General features: G+C 35.1%; 1 protein-coding gene across 1 annotated transcript in view; it reads right to left on the bottom strand.

The window, feature by feature from the left end:
* LOC148946348 (nephrin-like) overlaps positions 1–22316 on the bottom strand; it is a 334574-nt gene that overhangs the window by 46254 nt on the left and 266004 nt on the right. The gene's annotated exons all lie outside the window — the stretch shown is intronic.

Below are 22316 nucleotides of genomic sequence, written 5' to 3'. Positions count from 1 at the left end.
GTAGGTTTTGTATAATTCCATATTCAATTGACAACAATAGCAATAATCAGTCTGGTGGAAAGGTGCCAGGGAATGTAAAGTGATGGAAATACACCGGAAGGAACATAGTCGGCTAGAATTCAATAGATACTTACTACTAGCGTCCATGTTTTAGAGCCATATTTGACCACTATCATCAATGTAGCTTCAAATATTCTAATCTTAGTTTGCAGACTTTTCTTCCTATTCTTCCAGAGTTTTTTTAACTGTGAAAAAACACCCTGAGCCTTGGCTATTCTATTTTTAACATCTTCACTGCTCCCACCATCTTTACTAATAATTCTACCAAGGTAAGTGAAGCTGTCCACCTGATCAATCTTTTCATTAACCAACATCACCTTTTCATCTTCACTTATTCCTAGCCTTAGTGACTTAGTCTTCCTAACATTAATTTTCAAACCAATTCTAGCACCCTGAACTCGCGAAACCTCTAAAACTTCATTCATTTTGCTCACACTTTCATCTAGGATGCTTAAATCATCAGCATAATCCAAGTCCAGGAGACTCTTTCCTCCCCATTTGATTCCGTGGTCTCCCACTGCCTTTCCTATGCTCCTTAAGACTAAGTCCATCAAAATGATCCATATAAAGGGGGATAGAACAGAACCCTGCTTAACTCCTGATTTAATACAAAACCAGCTGCTAACTTCATTTCCTACCTTAACCGCAGCAGTGTTATTCTCGTACATAGCACTAATCACTTTATGTATTTTTCATGGTATACCATACAAGGATAAAACCTTTACTAAAGCTCTTCTATCAACAGAATCGAACGCTTAATCATAATCTATAAAACTGAGGACCAAAGGTATTTGAAAACTCAGGCCCTTGATAATTATTAGCCAAAGAGTGAAAATTTGGTCGACACATCCTCTACCTTTTCTAAAACCGCACTACTCTTCTCTTAAAACTTTGTCTACGGCATCTCTCAGTCTAAAAAGTATCATATTACTAAGTAATTTACTACCTACAGAGACCAGACTAATGCCTCGATAATAACAACACTCACTTTTATTACCTTTCTTATAAAGTGGCTTAATTAAGGTTTTCCTAAAATCGTTAGGTACTTCCCCTTTTCAAAAATTCCTATTCCTAATCTTCAGTAACTTTTTACTAGCCTCAGAACCACCATATTTAAGAAACTCATTTACCACCCTATCAGTACCTGGAGCCTTATTATTTTTTTAATGTTTTAAGTACTGTCGCTAATCCTTCCTCACAAAACAAATCTTCCTTCACATCCAAGCTGTCACAAACTTTTTCATTTTCCTCCATATTTTTTCCTGCAACTCTATCTCGGTTAAGCAAGTTCTCAAAATGTTCGACCCATCTCGCTTTAGTTTTTTTCTTATTGCTAATTGCGACCCCATTCCTATCTTTAACTGGGACAAGTCCGGATTGACTACTCCCTCTCAATTTTTTAACGTGCCAGTACAATATTTTACTATTATGCCATCTAGCTGTATCTTCCAGATCCTCGGTAATTTTATCCGTGGCATCCACTTCACACCTCCTTAGTTTATATTTTAATGCTTTCTCCACTTTCTTTACATTTCTTTTGTTTTCATACGATATATCACTCAGATAATTCTTGTACAAGTCCTTTCTCCTTTCTTTTAAACATAAAGCTTTTTCACTAATATTCTTAGCTCCAGTTCTAGCTTTCTTCCCTAATACACCTTCAGCAACTTCACAAATTATTTTTCTAAAATTATTCCAACCATCTTCTACATTATAAAATTTTTAACTCTCAAATTTAGTATTCAACAGTTCCTGGAAAGTTTCTCTCAAATTCTCATCCTGGAGTCTACCAACATCACAGATTCCCAGAAAGTAATTACCTTTCTTATATTTAAGCTTTAAATTAACCTTTGACACTAATAGATGGTGATCTTTATTTTTAACATCAATAGCAGCACTCCTATATACCCTAGTATCTTGTATTGATCCTGTCAGTCTTCTTTTTACTATAACATAATCAATAAGGTTTTGTGTCTTACCATCACGTGAATACCATGTTAACTTATGAGCCATTTTATGACCAAACACTGTATTGGTTTTAACTAGATTGTTATACCTACAAAATTGCAAAAGTCTGTATCCATTACTGTTTTCTTTTCCTACACCAAATTTACCTAGGCTGGGATACCATCTATCCCTGTTTCTACCAACCTAGGCGTTAAAATCTCCCAGTAATAACATCATATTTCTACCTGGGACCTTGTCTATTTGCTCCTGTAACTGTAAGTAAAATACATCTGAGTCACTAGTATCTCCGTCAGTCGGTTCTACAGGGGCGTATACTACTATAACTGATATCCTGAACTTTCAAGTCATAAAATGAGCAATTAGTATTCTATTATTAATACTTTCCCAGCCTAAACAGGACTTAGCAGCTTCCTTATTCATTATGAACCCTACTCCCTGTTTATGTACCCCATCCTTCCTGCATGAGTAAACAAATTCTATATGACCTACTTTCTTGCTTGCTACCCCTGGGATATGAGTTTTTGAAACTCCTAATAAGTCCACTTCGAATCGTCTGAATTCGTCAGTCAAAATGTCGATACGATAGTCATTTTTTAATGTAGTAACATTCCAAGTTCCAATTTTCATGTTCTTTAAATCACTGAAATTATTTTTGCCTCAGGAAAAGCAATGACCCCGGATACCAGTGCAGGACGGGGATCACATATATTCTCAAATCTACACCAAAGTGCTTAAGCCGGCTTAGAACCGGACAGCAAGAAGTCACTGGGACCTCCATGAATGGAGGCTTTGTGCAATTCTGGGCCCATCTTGGTCACAACATGGTTTTCAGAACTTGGCGATGCTCCTCTATCAACAAGAGTTGAAATTCTGCACAGACAGTTTCAAGCCTATTGCCTACGACTCATTATATATTCATGCCTACAATACTATGCTACTACAGGGAGGCAGCCCATAGTAGATAAATTAGCTAGGAAGAGGTTTTTCAGCCCAAAGAAGTCCTTCAAAACATACCAAGCCCAGAAGAATTGTCCATTAGTCAGAATCCCGTGCGAATGCTGTGTCGTTTACTAGGCTATAATTTCCTCGAGGGGCGCCACTCCTCAAGTGGGAATAGAGTTGACCGCAAGGTCCCCAGTCTTGCAGGTACCCCGAAAAGTTCGAGGCAGCCCTTTGCAGAGGCCGTTGTCCGTAAATCTGTATCTTACGCCCTGCCACAGTTGTCCTCCTATAGATGATCCTCCCGCAATGGCTTTCTGCATCACCATGCAATTTAACCCATTACTGGGAGAAGGTTTGCAACTCATGGGACTTGTGGACAAACCAGTGGGCCCTTTTGAGTATACATTTGAGGGGCCTTCTTCCTCCTCCGCCTGTATTTGACCCCGGGCGTGGGTGCCCCAGATTCTATTATGGACCCCCAGGGACAAGGTCCCCCCATGGTCCGTGCCTCCTATGGAGGTACCCTACATATCTGTAGAGCGTTCCCCTATCGCCACCTTGGGACACGCTGAATGGCCTGGGGGAGGCCAGATAACCTGACAAGTCTGTTAAAACTTATTCTACATTTTTCAACACAGGCTTGGCCAGAATTCGGTTTGTATAGTTGCCAAACTTCTACTCATTGCGGGTTCGAATCCTATTAATTCCCAAAACTACCTGGATTTTGAACAAAATCCAAAGTTTCAGTATTTTGTGATATCGGTTAAGAATGAATCAACCTACATTCAATCATGATTCTATCTCATCATGAGCCTATTTACTTTATATAAATTATCTAGTTAAAAACTAACACAAAAATGAAGCAAAGCAACTAAAATATTCAGTAAAATAATAGTTTTACAGCAATAATAGTTAAATAATAATAGTAAATAATAGCTAAATAATAGTAAGGTAATATGTGGACTTTCCAAAATCCATAAGTCAACCATTATGACCAATTTTGTCAAGTAAAAGATCACCGACAAGTGTTTTGAGCAAGTGGTTAGTATCAATCTGTACACTACTTTGGTTTACACAAATTTCGTACATTAAGTTCTTCGAATTTGGTTGAAAAACTAAAAAAATTGGAAATTTCTTCAAGTGCTTTGCTTTCAAGCTTCAGCATTCCATCAATGTAAACAAATACTAATGTAGAAGCAGCCAAAACTCTTTTAGAAAGAAAACTATTAAGAAATTTACACTTGATTAGTGGTAAAACAGATTTAATGTTTCTATAGCTATGTATTTAGTAAGGTTGTGCAATAAGTTCTCTTTTTTTTCAATTCAGAAATGAATTTTCTAAACAAGTAAATTATTTACCAATGGGGACCCCTTTATCTCCATTATTAACTAATATTTTTTGGTGAAAATATAATTTACAACTGCGTTAGATTCATATTTTTTAAAACATAATTTTTAGGGCCGGTATATTGATGACATAGTTTCAGTCTCGTATTAGGGAGGAGGAATTAAAATAATTTTTGGAATATCTTAATTGTTTGGGTGGTGTTTTCAAATTTACTGTTTAATTAGAAGAGGATGTGAAACTTCCTTTCCTTGATTTTATTCTTTAAAAAAATGAAAATAGTCTTGATTTTAAAATTTATGGAAAACCGACAAAGGGCAATAGAATTTAGACGTTTAGCTCAGGTCACGCTCACCAAGTAAAAATTGATTTGATCATTTCTTTAATTGAATGGATCTTTAGTATTTGCTCTCCGAAGTTTTTTGAGGAGTTGTCTTTTCTAAGAAAATTATTTAAAAAAAAATTTCCACAAAGTAAGTTTTTCAAAGAAAAGTAAAGAACTCCATTAAACAAAAAAGAGCAAAAATAAAATTAAAAAATCTACCAAGCGTGAAACTACCACAAATCAGCATCGATAAATAAATGAAACCCAAAACGATCAGAAATTACAATAAATAACCAAGTCAAACTCAAAAGGAGCATAAATTAACATAAGTTGGGCGCAAAACCCCTATGCCTTCCCAAGGCCACAATTTTTAGTATTGTAAAGAGTGAGTAAAAATCAAATAATGATAATAATAATGACAGCTTGTGTCATATTTCTGTATGATACTGCTTATTAGATTCTGCAAGTGTGAGTTTTTTTTCTCTTCTTCTTTTCTCCCTCCTTTCATGTTATTTCTCTTTTGTTTTAGTTTTTTTTTAATTTTATGTGTTACTTTGTAACTGGTAATCTTTGATTTCTCTATTGATTTGCATTGCATTTTTATGAGTGTTTCTTCATGATACTCCATGTATTGTACCTCTAAATAGTGTGGGTTAGAAATATATAATAATAATAATAATAATAATAATAGAGGCAGTTCAATATTTATGTGTTAGTATGTGAATCCAAAATGCAAGGAATAGCATGTTATCGGTGTTTATTAGGCATTTCAATGACAAAGAGAAACAGAGTTTTAATTAAATAGCCTACTAGAAATAAAAATTAAAACAATTTAAATGATTCCTGGAGCAAATCCACCTCTACTATATACCATGACAAAACTATAACCAATTTTGCCTATCTAGTTATAGGACATATATCCTTATAAAAAGCACTAATTCTTATATTCTTTTTTATTCAGGAAATTATATTCAATGTATATCTAACTTCTTATTCTTCAATGATTCTATTTCTCTCCTATTTGCAGATGTAGAGGGTGTATTCATTTCCACTTTTGAAAGTTTTAAAACAAGAGAATCTAATTTTGAACTGACTGATTTTAAGAAATAAAAGCACCTTAAATATCAGGGGGAAAAATTAACCTGAGCAAATGTGGCCACACAGGAAGTATAGAGCATTTTTCAATTTTGCCATTAACTAGGCTAACATTTTTACTTGATGATAAGGTTTCAAAGGCAGTATATTTGGAAAAGTATTAATTTGGAACATATTACAAAGTTTAATGGATTGCCAATTTTCTTGTTTTCCTCATGTTAAAAATGAGCATGGAGTAAATAAAAAAAAATTATCTGCTCAAAGTAAAGAAGAAATTTGACACTTAAAACAAACAACAGTTTTAAAGCTAATTGATATTTTTTTTTCAAAATTAATGGGGGGGCAGCTGCCCCTCCCTTTCTCAATGATGCCACTGGGAGAAGTAGGGAAGCTAGGGAGGTACATATCTACCAAATCACACTACTGACCCACGCACAAAGTGAACATACCACTCGACGCCCCCCCCCCTCATGCTGATTACGAATACAATAACTACCTCTATCGGAAATGAGCTTCAGCCCCTCCCCCCTCACATATGCCGACTCAGGGTATGTACCTCCACACTAGGAGTGAGGGGTGGGGTAAAGTTTTAAATTACCTCCCATTTACATCAGAAACAAAATTTGCCCCCATCCACCCCCCCCCCCATGTAGAAATATATACCCCGAATTGGCATATATAGGGGGGGCCGAAATCCACTTCCGACAGATATGGCCACTATACTCGCAATCAGCATAAAAAAAGGCATCGAGTGGTACATTCACCCTCTGCGTAAGTCAACAATACGACTTGGTAGATATTTACCTTATATATTGACTACAATAGCATATTATGAAGTAGTTTTTTTTCCCCTTTTGATTATGTTTCCTTGTTCAAATACCAAGTTTTCTAAAGTTTTCCGTGTTCCCCTTTAATTTTCTTTGCCTTGCATGTTTTTGAGTATTTGAAGTGTAGTTAGGATCCCATCTCGGCTTCTCTTATTAGAAAGTGAAGTTCTGTTCTGCTTTGAATTTTACGATAAAATTTAGTTTGATTCGGATATACCGTCTAAACTGAAAAACTCAAAATTAGACTACCCCTATTGAAATGTCAAATTTCTCTGACTGATTGCGTGTTTTCCACTAATTGTCTTTACCTCGCGTGTCATATTTGAATCTCCCCTAAAAAGGAAATCCCCACACGAAGGAAAGTTCTTGATAGCCGATTGGTTACGTTTACATCTCGACTCCTTTTATGAAGAAGCGAAGTTCTATTTTGTTTTTAAATTCTAAATTTAGTGTCTAAACGCTAAAAACTGAAAGTTAAGTTAAGAAACAAAACATACGAGCCGCCTACGCGAGGCTTGGGATGGACATTTTTGATGAAAATTTTGACAAAATAATCAAATCTTGTCCAAATTTTACTTACAAATCAATATTTGAATTCTCAAGCAGAAAACTGGAAAAGTGGGAAGCTACCAACCAATTTACAAGCGTAAGTACATACACCTTAACAGCAATAACTAACTTTTAATGTCCCTTCTAATTAATATCTGGAATTATCCAAGGGAATATGGGTGGGATCGTCCGTAGGAGATTTTCCACGGGAGAGGGGGCTTTCTGGGGGATTAAGCCGGGGGAATAAGCCTAGACCAACCTTCCAATTTGGGATTCATAAAAATATCAAGACAATGATTTTTCCTATAATTCTAAATGATTTTACGGATGGTTCGCCCAATTTTTTTTTTTTGTGTTTCTTGGAATCTCACAAGAATAGGGTGAAGGCTATCTTTAGTAGGCTAGAGTCGGTCTTAAATATTTGCCACCATGAAAGTTGTTTTACTGCTTTATGTGAAAAATGTCAAATGTGAGCTTTGTACTGGTATTCTGTTAAGAGCAAAAAATAAAAAAAGCTGACCAAATACTGAGACACAACTTGCGGTTTTAATTCTACTAAAAGCCAAAATCCTACGAAAATAAATTCCAAGTGTAATATTTTTCGTCTGTTCTGTAAGGGGGGTTGATCAGCTTAGTTGGTGATGACCAGAAAAACTAGAAAAAGCAAAATTGGGAGAGAAAACAAAAGATGGCAATAAAGAACGAGAAAACTGGATCGTTGTTCTAAATCTTGTAATTCTATTTGTAACGGAACATCTTTAATGGCATATAATTTAGTTAGGATAATGGAGGAGGGAATTTATTTTAAAGTAGAGGGGATTTAAAACACATGTAAGCCTTGGATAGGGCTAAATCTGTGCTTAGGTACAGGATCTTAGGGCAAATCTTTTTCTTAGGGGAGGGCCTCTTTGTGCAGTACATCAATTGTACAGTACTTGTGCAGTATATCGATGATGTATGAATCAATACATCAATTGTACATTTACAGTATTCCGATAATTAGGGAGGGAGCTGCCACCTATGTTTTATACTTAAAACACATATATTCTTCCAGACTAAGCAAATTTAGGATATCATAATTAACATTTTACAGAAATAAAAAAAACCGTGAATCATTAGTTTAATATATATACTGATATTTCTTTCTTAAAGTCTTAATAATTTGTTATATATTAAAGTTGAAAAGTGAAAACATTCAGAATGTTTTTTTTTTCAGTAAGTGCAAATATTGTTCTAGCCTTGGTTAAGACATAGGGGTTTTGAGCCCTACTCATGTTAATTTCTGCTCGTTTTGAGTATGACTCGGTTGTTTATTGTTTTTTCTATTTGTTTTGGGGTTTTATTTATTTATTGATGGTGATTTGTGGTGGTTTTATGCTTGGAAAATTATTTGACTTTATTTGACATATTTTTGGTTTAATGGAGCTCTTTACTTTTCTTTAGAAAACTTATTTTGTGGAAAAAGTAATTTTTTAATATTAATTGTGATAATATTCGGGTTCTCAGCCCTTCAGTCAGATTTGACTTCAATTACCTTACTGCTCGGCAGTCTGAGCGAAATATTTTGCCTGGAGAACCAGTCTGGAAATATTTTGCCTGGAGAACCAGTCTGGAAATATTTTGCCTGGAGAACCAGTCTGGAAATATTTTGCCTGGGTTGGCTGGAAAGTGTCACTGGTTTGGTATCTTAAAACAAATCGTAAAACTATTTTTGATCTCTGGATAAGTTATTTATTTATTTATATATATTTATTTGATTTTTTCTTCTATTGTTCTAACGCCCACGTACGATGAAGGTCTTTCTTCAAAGTTGGATATGTGTGTTGTTTATTTATTGGACTTGGCTCTTTGCCCCGACTTGGCTGTCATCCAATAGTCAGTCGGTGGCTGATTGTTTTTTGTGCATGTTTTATTTATCTTCTTTTTTGCGTTTGCCTTTTTTTTGTTTTTATTTCACCCTACATTGCCGGCCCTAATGCCTTGCGGGGAGGGGGGAGGATATTTTATAATGGACGTTGTTTTTGTTTTTTGTTTTTGGACTTATTACTTAATAAATAAATCTTAAATCTTAACAGGAGAATTTTTTTAATGTTTTAGTTTTCTTGAATGTTAGATAAAGTGTTTTTCGCAGTGTTACCTCAGTCGTGCACTAACTTCCCCAGTTGTTCATACTTGTCAAATTTGCATCCCCTACCAGCAAAAAAGCCAAAAAACCTGTCGGGGGGGAGCAAGGTTCTGGAAAATATTCTTTCATAGGGAGCAACCCTTATCCTTTTAAGCTCGCAGCATCACGGTACATAAATTAGCCTTAAAATGGGTTTTCAAAGTATTTGCATAATGGAAGAGGTGTAATCCCTATGGCACGCTTAGTCCTAATACATTTTCCCGAATGAACTGAAGTTATGGAAGAAATTCCTTTTTCCCAGTCTATAGTGTTGTAGAAAAATTCAACAGAATTTGGAAATTTTGGTGTGAAAATGCACTTCTGGAGGCACCCCCTCCTCCAGGACAAATACATATTTCCGAACAATTGTTTATATTTTATTGCCTTAATTAAAAATATTAGGTGTGGACAAGCCACCCAAAATTAAAGCCTTCTGAGTTTTCACACTTCTAACTCAACCTCCCCCATACGTAGGACCTACTGGAACCAGTGATTCAATCCAAGGGTTTTTGCTGAGTTAGGACGCTTGGAACACGAGTTTTTGAATAACCACTCTCCCTTACTAGCAGGTTACTTTTTGAAGTGTACTCAACACACGGAATATATTAATTAGGCCTCTGAAATAACATATGGTTCTTAGGACTTTTATTTTTCCAAAGCCTAAAATTTGTTACTTTGTTCTCATTCTTTAGATTTCTCACCGGGTCCTGCCCATTTGTAAGGGTCCTGCCCGGGTCCTGCACTAATTTTAAATCAGTAAAATTAGTCGAAAACTGAGTAAAAAATTAGTACCCCCCCACAAAAAGTCAAAAATTAGTAACCCCCCCCCCCCTGAACAAAATCCTGGATACAGCCCTGATACAAACATAAGCGACATTAGATCTTTTCACGGGTAGACAAGTCAGATTTCTCTTGAACGCGAACACTAAATTTTTAAGAAACTAATTTTAAATTAATTTATTCAAATACATATATGAAAATCGGTAATTAGTATTGCAGTGTTATTATTAGATGTTTTTAGGAATTAAAAGTAGGTTTCGAAGTCTCAAGTTGGTTTCAAAGGCATTTTGAGAAAGTTTCTGCCAAAATACGTGTTCCAGTGTAATTGGACTGCTGATGGCAGATCAAATGAGAGGAGCTGTTTGTACGCGCTAATGCAAGAATATTTGGGAGGAGCTCTTTGTTCGCACCGAGAATGAAGAGCCAGAAATTATCAGCGGTAAACTTACTGCTATATCTTTATACTGTGACGTTTACAGAAAAATTGCTGACTGACTGTATTTCAAACAGTAGACAAGTTTTTTATTGTTTAAAAAAAATTGAGCTGTGAGAAAGAGTCAAAATTTAGCGTAAAGAGCGAGGGGTTGAGGAGGGGACATCCCCTTTCATATATGGAATAATTCCTTTTCATTTTAAGTTTTAATGTCACTCCTTATTTTCATTTTAAAAAAACTTATTTTTTTATTTAATTTTTGAACGTTTTTGAATCAATGAAGCTTTTGATTTTGGCTCACCATATATGAATAATCAAAACAAAATTTGTACATTTATTTTGCTTTTATTTGGCTAAATGGCTTTCTCAAAAGTTATTAAATTGTATTTAGCAACGTTTTTATTAGTAATAAATATACGTAACTTACTTTGGCTTAAAGAGCGAGATATTGACTATGGGGCAAACCCAATCATATACGTAATAATTTATGTTCGTTTTAAGTTTTTATATTGCTCCTTACTTTCAGTCGAAAAACTTTTTTTTTTTTTTTTTTTTTTTTTATTTCTGATCGTTTTTTTTAATAATGTTGGGAAATCCGGCGCCCCCTTCATAGCAATGTCCCTTCCCCCATGAAAATTAAATCAGAATTAAAATTTAATTCTTTTGATGTATCTATTGGTATCAAAATTCTGTTTTTTAGAGTTTCGATTACTATTGAGCTGGGTCACTCCTTACATACAGGTCGCTACCACGAACTGTTTGATAATGAGAGAAAGGTTGAGATGACTAGAGCACGTTCTGTAGATGAAGGAAGGCAGATTGTGACATATTGCCTTTTTCGTCCGACTTTACAGGGCTAAACGGAAAGCAGATCGTCCGCAGTTTTGGTGGAAGGTTGTCGTAAAGAAAGATTTAAGGGAAATGACCGCTTCCTGTGAGGGTGTAAAGAGGGAAGCTTTGAAAAGATTAGGCTGGAGGAGGAGTGTACGTAACTTTGTTGGCCGCAGGTGGCTTGAGGCTGTGGTGAGTTGTTAGTAGTAGTAGTAATAGTAGTATTTCTGAGTCATTGAATGAATGTTTGAAGGTTCCATACGTTCAACGACAAACATTTTTGAAGCTTAATTTCTAAGGATTTTTTTTTATTTTCCGACAGCCAGCAACAACCCCTAATTTATTCCAAAATCCATAAAGTACATACTAATATCTGCCCATTTGTGCGACATGAAATACACACTATCTAGACGTCCATAGAAGGGATTCAATAAAAGAGGTAAACAATTTATGATACAATCTACGTCTGGCAAGAAATAATTGATTCAACTTATTTTAGTTAGAATTTATGAGGAAAATAGATAATATTTCAGTTAAATTAACAAGTGGGACACATTGATATATATTTAGGTCTGCGAAGATTACTATATCATCCCATCCTTGTGATAACGAAAAATAACTCATATAGCGGAAGAACAAAAGAAACATATATTAAGAAGACAAGCCTAACTAAGTATATAATAACATCAAATGCTCGAATTCATGATTGGAAAATAATCCATTGCTTTGCTGAACCCTCCACCCCATCCCCAAAGAAAAAACAAATCAGCTATTATAATTTTACTATTGAAAATTTGCGAACAAACTCTTAGAAAAATAAAATAGCCGTATACCTTGTGACAGCGTAGTGGATAGGGTCGTTTCTCATAATTAGTGGGTCACCGGTTCAATCCCGCGTGTTACAGGGAAGGCATTCGTATATCTATACTTCACAATTTTTTTTCCATCCATTTCAGTCACTTTCTAATGTCTGGTTCTATCCCTGCTCAACATAATTTTTGTAATGTGAATTGATATATCAAAATCTTTATCTGCCACTTTTTTTGTGTTACTATATTTGGCCGAAGGTGCAAGACTTAACTTTACCCAAAAGGCACAAGAAGCTTGTTTTTAATAAAACCGTAAAAAGGCATTTTCATATATTAATTAAAAAAAACTTTCTGAAACTTTTTTTTTCAAAGATTAGTAAAGACCCATACTAAACTTAACTACAAAAAAAAATAAATTCATATAATAATCCAAATTCAAAACGAACGGAAATTGCTATTAGAGAATAAAGGAAACCTGAAATGAGCAGAAATTAAACAAATAATCATAGCCAACAAAAACGTCCACAGGTACTAATATAAATGAATAAATAAATCTTAAAACGAGTAAAACTTAAATTGGATACTCAAATCAAGCTTAAAACGAACAAAAATCACTATAAAGAAGAGTTTGACTACTCCCCCCCCATCCCTAGCTGTAAAATTCTAAAGCCTACTGCGTCACTTGCGTTTTATTGAAAAGTATGTGTCTTGAACAGTCCCTGGAAAAGACTAATAAAATGAAACTGAATATTGGACATACAATGATATTGATTGCTGAAAGCTCAACAACCAAGTACAAAAAAAAATATTTGTAATATAATTCGTTTTCAGTAAAGCTCAAATGACGCAGTTGTTTTATGCTTTTACAGTTAGGGGAGGGGAAGAGAGCGTAGCCAAACCCTTGTTTACACTGATTTTGTTCATTTTATGCTTGACTCTAATATTCAATCTAAGCTTTACTTATTTTAAGATTTATTTTTTAATTTTATTAGTACCTTTAGTATTTTCGTTTTGGTATGATTGTTCACTTAATTCCCTATTCGTTTTGGATTTCATTTATTTTTAAATAGTAATTCCTGGTCGTTCTGAGTTAGAATTATTATAGGAATTTATTTCTGCTTGTCTTAAGCTTAATGTGGCCATTTACTTTTCATTAAAAAACTTATTTTTCAGCAAGTTTTATTTAATTAAGCAGCATCTAAAGCCAATTCTTTTGAAGTATCTGTTGTTATCGAAATTCCTTCTTGTAGAGTGTCGAATACAATCGGGCTGAGTCGCTCCTTACTTACAGTTGTTTACCACGAACTGTTTGATACATATCATGAAACAAGCCCTCAAAATACAGATTATAGCTTTAAAAATAAAAACAAATTACAAAAAAAAGAAGAAATATTGTGTTTTGCTCTTAAACAAGGATATGCAAGACTTTTGGTAAAGGCATGTTCGAATTATTTAAAGGAATCTTTATGAAGGAAGCAAATAGGCTATAAATTTACACATGTTGATCGTGCTTAGTGCAGTAAAATAAAAATTAGAAACAATTCTATACTCTACGGTGTAGAACATAGGGAAAGTATGGAAAAATTACCATAATTTATTGCATTGAAAGAGGGGGTATATTATAAACAAATTTAAACCTATTTTAAATATCCCAAATAATTTCTTAGACTACACTGACTTTCACTTCATAGACTTTAATAGATGAAAATAATGAGAAAAAATGGGTATAATATTTAATAAAAAGCAGGGAACAAAAAAAACTAACTTCAAACAATAAAAATATAATAAAAAATAGGATTTTTACTATGTAATATTTTTTTGTTTTTTTTTCCACTGCTTTTTTTTTAAACATTATAGCCGTTTTCTCTCTATATTTCATTTGTAAACTATCCCAAAGCACAATTTGATAAGCGACATGGAAACAAAATTTCCCCCAGAATCTTCTGAATATTTTTCAAAGTAATAGAACTATTTTCCAAAAAACAAATCTGTAATATAAAAAAAAGTTTTTTAGTCTGTTAATAATTATTGAAACGAATTGCAAGGCCTAAAAAAGTGGGCGGGGTAGAGCTTCCCTTTACTAACCAACCAGACAAGGCCATACCCAGAGGGGGTAGGGGGGTTGGAACCTCCCCAAAATGTTTGTCTGACTCGTAAAAACGTAACACAAATTTACATAAAAAAATTTTGTATGCCTTTTTTAGGTTTTTTGTGTAACCCCTCCCCCCGAATTTTTTTTAGTAAAACCCCCTCCGAAAAAAAAAATCCTGGGTACGGCCTTGTAACCAGACAAATAAGCTGAAAAATGGGTTGACACTCAACGCAATTCGACATATTTCTGAAATAAAGATCCTTTTTTCTACAGAAAGCATTCAGCTCCCCAAAATAAACCTTTTTAATATTGTGAAAAATAATTTTTAGAGAAAAAAACTTCTTGAGAGGAAAATGAGCCGAGACTAATCCTTTAACCAATGATGGCAAGTAATAAGCAACTAGCTCTTTACTGAAAACAAAAAACTACCCCCCCCCCCCCCGCAACAAAAAAATAATAATAAGATGTTCTCTTAGGAGCATAAAATTTCCAAAGTTGCCTGTATAAAATAGAAGACTCACTTAATAGTCTTTCGCCGGCCATGATATCAGTATATTTAGTATAAAATTACATTTTTCTTAAAAAGCGTAAGCAAGCTCATTTTCTGTTAAAGTACCAGTTTTAAAAAAAATTGGTTTTTTAAATTTTAGAACCTCAAATTTAATTTGTCTTAGCTTAATTCGTCTTTTTTTTTACAAGAATCCCAGGGTTTGTGTCTTGTTTTTTTTTATTCTACAGATATTTAAAAATATGGCGAGTGAGTTTATTGGAGTGAGTTTTGTTCATGCATCTTGTGAAGCACTCGGTGAAGCAAAATACTCTGTGAAGAAATTATTTTTGTTTGTTTTAAATTTCAATAATTTTGTTTTTCAATCTTTTTACTGGTTGTAAACCTCATCTTTTAAATTTCGACGCTCCTTACTTCACAAGATATTTCTTTTTATTGATTTTTCTCTTGTTTTAATATACACAACAAACCTTACAAAAAAAAAACTTTTTTAACTTAGGCGATGAAACTAAAGAAGTCAGCTTGATTTTTTCTCAAAACAAAAAGTAATGAGATATGATCCTTTCATGTGATATCCTTAGTTTCAATAGACTTTGACAGTGGTATGATATCATAACAATTTCTGTTAATTTTCCGTTTCCAATTCAATAAGCCCTATCTTAAGTTTCTATGACCATCCCCTCTATACAAAGTGGTTAGAAGAAAAAAAAAAGAAGAACCAAAGTATATATAGGCGCTTTACTAAGTGCCCATTAAAATCATTTATGCCCCCCATCGTGAGTATTTAATCCACCTAACGGGGTTACTTGATTGTTTAATTTTCCATGCGCTAATAGCTTTGTATGAGTGAATTTCAAATTAGTAAATTTTGCTTATTTAGGATCAGTACGAACAGTAGATTCTGCTCTTGCATACGTTGTAGACAGACCTTCAGTTTTTAGCTTCAGTTTCTATAAGCTATTTCCTTACGATTTGCTATTTTAAAGTGCTTTATCCAGGGCTCTCTTAAATGTAAGGGAGGCTACAACCGTCCTCCTTCCTTTCGACGCCTGATATGTTTAAGCTTAATGTTTATATTGCAAGGCTTGGAGAATGACAATGATTCATGAAAAGTACACCGATTAAATCACTCCCCAACGTTGTGCCGGTGAGAGGGTAAACGTAATTTTATGTTACTTTTAAAACATTTTGCTGTAAGAGGGGAGCTGTCAGTTCAGAGTACTCATGCCGCAGGCTTACTCCAAACTTACTCCTCATAATCAAGGAAGTTTTGGAGACTAAAGCTATCACTTCAAGTTCCGTTTGAATGAGCCCTTTTATTATATTCTTTTACAACAGACTCGATACGATCGCCCCCGGGGAAAGAAGGAACTCTAATTTCCGTTTAAATGAGCCCTCTCCAGATATTTTAAGACTGCACATTTGGTGAAATCAGTCATGGAAAAAAAAAACATAAATAAGCACACTTCCAGGCTGTGGTGTGATCTCTTTAAGAGTTCACGCCACACTATCATTTTTAGTCTGGAGCACTCTTTTTTTTGTTCCAAGGAGAGAGAAAACTCTTTTTGTGGGATGTTTTCCCCCTTTTTCCAAAATCAAGCAGATTTTCCCAGGGTTTTAGTCTTTGTGGGAAATGTTAATCCTAATGGATTTCATGCAATTCGAACTATCGTAAAAAAATAATCTGCTTATGTATATATTGTTATCAAAGTTCCTTCTTTTGCAGTATTGGTTGTTTAATAGAGAAAAAAGTATGAAGATGAACGCCATCTATAAAGCAATGTTGTAATCTTTAATCCTAGAATACTCAGTAGAGATACTTTCATGAAGGATATAATGCCCTATTGTGGTGGTGTGATATTGATCTCTGCTTTCTAATACGAGACCCAGAGCTCGAACTCATCAGCAGCAATCCGCTGCAGAGCTCGGAACATAATCTCAAAGACAAGAATATGAAAAAGCGTCTATACTAATCCAAAATGAAGACATAAAGGATGTTAGATGGGGTGTTGAATTAAATTTTGACACACAAAAAGAGACAATAACTTTGTCAAAATCTTGGTAAAACCTTTTAAAATTGGTTCTAAGGTCAGTGAGATTCCTATAAACACGTTATCAGTGGAGTCAATTGAGTGGGACGCAAGTTGTTTTTTATTTCTATTTTGTCTAATTCTAGTTTAATTCTGTCCGTTCTATTCAGTTATTTTCCTATTAGTTATTTTAATTTTTGTCTAATTTTATTTATCTTACATAATAAGGTTCTAACTAGTCGATACTTTTGGTAGGGCTTGTATTGTACTAAATAAATTTTCGGTCCATTCGTATATTCAGAGAATAGTCAAGAATCTGTCATGTCGTGATTAGCGTGATTATCGTGATTAACAATTTTAATTCAAATAATGAAAGCGTCAATTTAGATTGAAAGCGTCAGAATATATTATATCTAAGAATCAAATACGATAAAAAAATATTTATTTTGTAGCATATTTCATTTTCTTGTTTTTTTCGTGTTTTTTTTTAAGGAGTGTTTAAAAGAATATCTACACAGTATCTACATCGCACATCTATACGAGTCCAATGCCGTGTTATTATTTTGTTTAATCTATTTTCGTTTTTTTTAGCGATTTGCTTAATCAAATCAGGATTCGACTGGGAGAATATGACGTATCCTCACTCACAGAGGAGTTTCCAGTTGTGGAAATGACAGTGACGAAGAAAATTGTCCACACCAAATACAATTTTTTTACATATGAATTACTATAACATTTGGAGGTACTGGTTGAATTTAGTCCTACTATTTCACCTATTTGCCTGCCATCTAGTGATGATATACTTGTTGGAATGAACGCAACTGTTACCGGTTGGGGAAGATTAAGTGAAGGTGGAACATTGCCAAATGTTTTACAACAGTTAATTGATTTTTTGTTGCTTTTTCCTTTTCTTTCTTCTCTTCTTCTTATTCTTTTCTTTCTATTTTTTAGAAAGATTCTATAATAAATGGTATCTCAGTGACATCAATAAATGGGAAAGGATTTAGATGTACTAGAGCCCATTAAAATTTTCAGATATTTCTTGCGCACTTTTTTTTAGAGCCAGGTCTGTCAATGTCTGCATTTTGTAACCATCATCAGTAGGCCCTCTATTTTATCAAACTTTTCCTCACTATATTCATATCATTCCTAGTTAAAAAAAAACAAAAAAAACAAGTTTTTTTAACTGAAAGTAAGGAACGACGTTAAAACTTAAAACGAACAGAAATTATTCCGTATATGAATGGGGCTGTCCCCTCCTCAACGCCTCGCTCTTTACGCTGAAGTTTTTTAATGTTTAAAAAATAGAGTTGTGAGAAAGTCAAACTTTAGCGTAAAGAGCGAGCCGTTGAGGAAGGGACAGCCCCTTTCATATACGGAATAATTTCTGTTAGTTTTAAGTTTTAACGTCATTCCTTACTTTCAGTTAAAAAAAAACTTGTTTTTTTTTATTTAATTTTTGAACGTTTTTGAATTAATGCAGATTTTGATCTTGGCTCACCGTACATGAATAATTAAAACAAAATTTTCATATTAATTTTACTTTTATTTGGTAAAATGGCTTTCTCGAAACTTGTTTAATTTTATTTACAAACATTTTTATTAGTAATAAATATACGTAACTTACGAATTAACTTGCGAAACGAACTTGCATATTCATATATTTTTAATACGTGCATTAGGGAGCGAGGTATTGACTAGGGGGTGAACCCAATCATATATGTATTATTTTCTGTTCGTTTTAAGTTTTGATGTTGCTGCTATTGCAGTTGAAAAACTTGTTTTTTTCATATTTAATTTCTGATCTTTTTTCAATAATGCTGGGAAATCCGGCGTCCCCTTCATAGCAATGTCCCTTCCCCCATGAAAACTTCTTTCATGGAAAGATCCTCCCACATAACCCCCGACCCACCCCCCTCCCACTACCAGAAAAAATCCCCCCTGAAAACGTCTGTATACTTCCCAATAACCAATACTGCATGTTAACATTGGATAAAGTTCATAACTTTCAGCCCTCCCCCCGAGAACTTCTGGGGAGTAAGTCATCCTAAAAGACATACTTATCATATTTTCGAACATGCTGAACAGAATGGCTATCTAAAAATTTTGATCGGGTGACTTTGGGGAAAAAATAAGCATGAGAGGGGGCCTAGTTGCCCTCCATTTTTTTTCACTTAAAAAGGGCACTAGAACTTTTAATTTCCATTCCAATGAGCCCTCCCATGATATTCTAGGACCACTTTCAATACGACCATTCCTGGAAAAAAAAAAATAAATAAACACGCATCTGTGATCTTTCTTCTGACAAAAATACAAAATTCCACATTTTTGCAGATAGGAGCTTGAAACCTCTACAGTAGGGTTCTCTGATATGCTTAATCTGATGGTGTGATTTTCATTAATGTTCTATAACTTTTGGGGGTCTTTCCCCCTTTTTTCAAAAATCAGCCAAATTTTCTCAGGCGCGTAACTTTTGATGGGTAGGACTAAACTTGATAAAACTTAAATATTTGAAATCAGCATTAAAATCTGATTATTTTGATGTATCTATTGGTATCGAAATACCGTTTTCTAGAGTTTCGATTACCATTGAGCCGGGTTGCTCCTTACTTACAGTTTGTTACCACAAACTGTTTGATTAACTGTTATCAATATTCTTTCTTTACAGTTTTTGTTAGTTCTGAGCTGAGTTGCTCCTTACTCACACTTCGTTACCATGAACTGTTTGATCATAATCACTGTTCATATTTAAAAATAATTTTTAAAAGATGGTTTTTCTAGTTAACAGTAGTGGACTATTATAATACTTAGTATGTTTTGTTGTGATTATCATCCCTACCTTCATTTGACTTTTTTTTCTGCTTAACCTCCCACTTTTCTTTTTCTCCTCTTCAACTTTCCCTTTTCACAACCCTCAGGGTAAGGATTTTAAGTTATGCCCTGGGGGAATATAAGGTTTTTATAGAAGGTGTTGTCGTAGAAACTTCAAAACAGGCTCATTCGATTGGAAATTCAAAGGGCTAGTGCCCTTTTAAATAGACGAAAGTTATAGGAGCGCAAGCAGCCCCCCCACGCCCATCATTCCCCCAAACACATCCAATCAAAATTTTGAGATAGCCATTTTGTTCAGCGTAGTTGATTTCCCGATAGAAAATATCTTTTTGAGGAGGACACTCCCCCACAACCCTCGGGGCAAGGGTTTTAATTTAGGCCCTGGGGCATATACGGTTTTTATAGAAGGCGTTGTCGTAGAAACTTCAAAAAAGGCTCATTCGATTGGAAATTCAAACGGCTAGTGCCCGTTTTAATAGTTGAAAGTGATTGGAAGGCAACTAGCCCCCCCCCCGCACCCATCATTCCCCCAAACACATCAAATCAAAATTTTGAGATGGCCATTTTGTTCAGCGTAGTTGATTTCTAGATAGAAAATGTTTTTTGAGGAGGGCACTCCCCCAACAACCTCTGGACAAGGGTGTTAAGTTATGCCATGGGGGCATAAAAGGTTTCTATAGAAGTTATTGTCGTAGAAACTTCAAGAAATGCTTATTCGATTGGAAATTCAAAGCGCTAGTGCCTTTTTTAATAGTCGAAATCGATTGGAGGGCAACTAGCCCCCCCCTCCCACGCCCATCATTCCCCCAAACACATACAATCAAAATTTTCAGATAGCCATTTTGTTCAGCGTAGTTGTTTTCCAGATAGATAATATGTTTTTGAGGAGGACACTCCCCAACAAACCTCGGGGCAAGAGTTTTAAGTTATGGCCTGGGGGCATATAAGGTTTTTATAGAAGGTGTTGTCATAGAAACTTCAAAAAAGGTTCATTTGATTGGAAATTCAAAGGGATAGTGCCCTTTTTAATAGTTGAAAGTGATTGGACATTAACTAACCCCCTTCACACGCCCACCTATTCATAGGAAGCGCGCTAGCGCTGCCTAAGTAAAGAACGATGTGGGCACAATGTGTTGTTTTTTAGGTTTTTTTCTCCATACCCGGGCACTTCGTATCGAAGGAGTCGTCGTAGAAACTTCGAAAAGGGCTCATTCGATTGGAAATTGGAGTGGCTAGTGCCCTTTTTAATAGTCGAAAGTGATTGGAGGGCAACTAGCCCCCCTCACGCCCACCATTCACCAAAACACATCCAATCAAAATTTTGAGATAGCCATTTTGTTCAGCATAGTTGATTTTGCGATAGAAAATATGTTTTTGAGGAGGACACTCCCCCACAACCCTCAGGGCAAGGGTTTTAAGTTATGCCCTGAGGGCATGTAAGTTTTTTATAGAAGGTGTTGTCGTAGAAACTTCAAAAAAGGCTCAGTCGATTGGAAATTCAAAGGGTTAGTACCCTTTTTAATAGTCTAAAGTGATTGGAGGGCAACTATCCCCCCCCACCCACGCCCATCATTCCCCAAATATATCCAATAAAAATTTTGAGATAGCCATTTTGTTCAGCGGAGTTGATTTCCAGATAGAAAATATGTGTTTGAGGAGGATACTCCCCCACAACCCTCAGGGCAAGGGTTTTAAGTTATGCCCAGGGGGCATTTAATGTTTTTATAGAAGGCGTTGTCGAAGAAACTTCAAAACAGGCTCATTCGATTGTAAATTCAAAGGGCTATTACCCTTTTTAATAGTCGAAAGTGATTGGAGGGCAACTAGTCCCCCCCCCCCCACGCCCATCATTCCTCCAAATACATCCAATCAAGCCATTTTGTTCAGCGTAGTTGATTTCCAGATAGAAAATATGTTTTTGAGGAGGACACTCCCCGACAACCATCAGGGCAATGGTTTTAAGTTATGCCCTGGGGGCATATAAGGTTTTTATAGAAGGCGTTGTCATAGAAACCTCAAAAGGAGATCATTTGATTGGAAATTCAAAGGGCTAGTGCCATTTTTAATAGTCGAAAGTAATTGGAGTGCAACTAGTCCCCCCCCAGGCCCATCATTCCCCCAAATACATACAATCAAAATTTTGAGATAGCCATTTTGTTCAGCGTAGTTGATTTCCGGATAGAAAATACGTTTTTGAGGAGGACACTCCCCAACAACCGTCAGGGCAAGGGTTTTAAGTTATATCCTGGGGTATAGAAGGTTTTTATAGAAGGCGTTGTCATAGAAACTTCAAAAGGAGATCATTTGATTGGAAATTCAAAGGGCTAGTGCCATTTTTAATAGTCGAAAGTAATTGGAGTGCAACTAGTCCCCCCCACGCCCATCATTCCCCCAAATACATCCAATCAAAATTTTGAGATAGCCATTTTGTTCAGCTCAGTTGATTTCCATATAGAAAATACGTTTTTGAGGAGGACACTCCCCCACAACCCACAGGGCAATGGTTTTAAGTTATGCCCTGGGGGCATATAAGGTTTTTATAGAAGGTGTTGTCGTAGAAACTTCAAAACAGGCTCATTCGAAACTTGCCCCCCCCACGCCCATCATTCTCCCATACACATCCAATTAAAAATTTGAGATAGCCATTTTGTTCAGCGTAGTTAATTTCCAGATAGAAAATACGTTTTTGAGGAGGACACTCCCCACCAACCCTCAGGGCAAGGGTT

Source organism: Artemia sp. Qi Xiang Cuo, chromosome 12, assembly GCF_049724085.1.
Source record: "Artemia sp. Qi Xiang Cuo chromosome 12, ASM4972408v1, whole genome shotgun sequence".
NCBI classification, from domain to species: domain Eukaryota; kingdom Metazoa; phylum Arthropoda; class Branchiopoda; order Anostraca; family Artemiidae; genus Artemia; species Artemia sp. Qi Xiang Cuo.
This window is presented reverse-complemented; position numbering and strand designations above follow the sequence as displayed.